A 3080-nucleotide genomic window follows, 5' to 3' on the forward strand; every position below is an offset into this window, starting at 1 on the left:
ACTTTTAATTCTGGGCGTTTTCCTAAATTCCAGACTTATAATGCCGTTTTTTCCCCTCCAAGTCAGGTCATCCGAAAACGTTTTCTTAAACAAATTCGTTTGAAGGGCTTCCACTTTGATTTGGCCCCAAGGCCCTTCACAAGTTGTGTTTTACTTTACACATGCGATTCATATAACTTGTCACGTGTCCCAAAAAAAATATTGACGTGTGGGCCCCACCTTAGTTAATAATATGACGTTCAAAAATACGGGATATAACATCCTCCCCCCCTTTAGAACATTCGTCCTCGAATGTTAAACTGACCTTATGGGGTCTCCTGATACATCCGGGGAGGTACCCGTCTTTCCTTCGAAGATTTCCAAAAGTTGCAATCGCTATCTCTTCTTCCTCCGCTTACCTACTTTTCTCCTTTTCATTAATATTGTCGCATCAGAAACTTCCACTTTTATTGTAACGAGTTCAGTACTCGTTTACTTCATGACATCTCTACATCCCACCTTTTACTTGTCTCCCGAATTTTGTTTAGCTAACATTCTTCAGATATCGTAACACTGGCCGCTGGGGCCCACTACAGATTGGTACAGTCATGAACGAGACATCGTATGCATTTACGGCCATTTTACTCACAAAATATTTCCAAATGCTTTTTCAAACTTACTCTGATCCAAGGGCTGTGTTGCGTTTCCTTTCTCTTTCACCAGCCGAGTCTGCCTTGGCCTACCCGACCTATTTAGGGTTTTCAATCGCTCAGTGCCTTCTACTTTCCTTTGGGGTTACCCCAGATTTCCTATCTGTCTTTCACTTCTACATTCATGAAAATTTTGGTATACTTCCCAGGGGGTCACCCATCCCAAAATTGCTCTGGCCCTAGCACGCTTAACTTCGTAACCTTCACACATTTTGACACGTTAATGCTGATGTAATTGCGTCGATGGTCCCGCACGACCTTTGTCACATAATTTAAGGCAACTCGGGGTCTTAGCAACTTTCAAAACGTTCTCGTAGCGGGTCTCACCCCGATCTAGAGAAGATTCTTTTACTTTTCTGGTTACCGAGCCGCCCCCGTAAATCCTCAATGTTTACCTCTATGCATACATATATAATTCTGAGGCGTGAGCGAACTGCTCAATTCTCGACGGCCCGTCATACACTTTGCATTCTTCCAATTAGAGGAAACTTTATCGTTAGGCATTTTTTTGCCCTATCGATATCGACCTTCAAGACTTGTTAAGAATTTATATCTCATTTTCCTCCTCGTATTTTTAGAAAGATTTGGGCAGAGGTTCCTCTGTATTTCTCACTATCGCAAAACCTGTACACAGGAAATACCAACCACGCCTCACAGGGCCAACACATATACGTATATATACATCACATCATATCGCATCATAGCCACACAGGGCTAACAATTTCAAATGAAAGTATAAAGAGGTCGAGACTTACCTTGCGTGCCCAACTCAAACGGCACCGGTGACACATTCCTGTTTACTCTCCTCTTCAATTTTTACCCTTACGTATCAATCATACTTCAAACACCTTGTCCGACATACGTCTTTCACACCATTGCTTACCGGTATACTGTGTAGCCTCTAATATCATCAGTTGTTGCCTTACGTCGATACTGTTCTCCAGCTGAAATTAAGGGTTAGTAAAAAGGAAATTCCTTTCCTACAGCTGGCTCTATCGCACTGTCCAGGATTCAAAGAAGATCAACAATCCCTAGAGGTTCCTCTGTATTTCTCACTATCGCAAAACCTGTACACAGGAAATACCAACCACGCCTCACAGGGCCAACACATATACGTATATATACATCACATCATATCGCATCATAGCCACACAGGGCTAACAATTTCAAATGAAAGTATAAAGAGGTCGAGACTTACCTTGCGTGCCCAACTCAAACGGCACCGGTGACACATTCCTGTTTACTCTCCTCTTCAATTTTTACCCTTACGTATCAATCATACTTCAAACACCTTGTCCGACATACGTCTTTCACACCATTGCTTACCGGTATACTGTGTAGCCTCTAATATCATCAGTTGTTGCCTTACGTCGATACTGTTCTCCAGCTGAAATTAAGGGTTAGTAAAAAGGAAATTCCTTTCCTACAGCTGGCTCTATCGCACTGTCCAGGATTCAAAGAAGATCAACAATCCCTAGATGCCCCGTAGTCTCTTGTTTATAGATGTGGCGCGCAACACACCATAAACAGGACTCTACCGGACACGACTTTGCAGACAACCCCTAGGACAGACCTGCTCTGATACCACTCTGTCACACCCCGACCTCGCTGGGGTGTGATGGGCACCCGACCCTTTCTTAGGGCCGAGCGAACCCTCAGACTCTCGCTGCACATAAAATCACGTCAACTCTTTTTTTTATTTAAAACAAATAATAAAGTACATAGCAAACCTTTTCTTTCAGAAATATTCTTTCTCGTGGCTTTCAAGCCGAACAAACTTGTGATCATACAAAATTCATTACGTACACAGACCGACAACCAATACCCACGACACTGTCTGCAAAGTCTCTAATAAGATCCCAAAAGCATAATATACAGAATCTGACTCGGCAACACTCCGGGAACAAATGGAGCTTGCCATCTGCACTGGAACATCTTCCATCTGTCCTCAACTCAACTGGGAGTACCTGCGCGGCATGAAACGCAGCCCCCGAAGAACAGGGGGTCAGAACGGAAATTTACCGAGTATGTAAAGCGGAAATATAACAATATAAGCAAAACCGAGCCAGAAGTATAGAAATAGAACAGGTAGTATCGGATCCAAGTCCGAAATGGAAATAGAGAGTGTGTGGCCAGGACCACGATATATATCATAAGCACGGGGTGTAGCCGTCTGAATCGTGATATGAAACAGAGGTACAAAGCCTAACTGGCAGGATCATCGTGCGGATCGGGGCACAGAGTGCTACTGACATACCCGCAACCGAAGCTAGGGGTGTAGAACTATAGCCGACTGAAGCATAGTCCGGCTCAATCATGCAGAAGCAACACCAACAGAATCATTCTCCGAATCCGCTGTCCAGAAATGTAACAGGCAGAACCATGCATGCA

Source organism: Lycium barbarum, chromosome 4 (genome assembly GCF_019175385.1).
Source record: "Lycium barbarum isolate Lr01 chromosome 4, ASM1917538v2, whole genome shotgun sequence".
NCBI lineage: Eukaryota > Viridiplantae > Streptophyta > Magnoliopsida > Solanales > Solanaceae > Lycium > Lycium barbarum.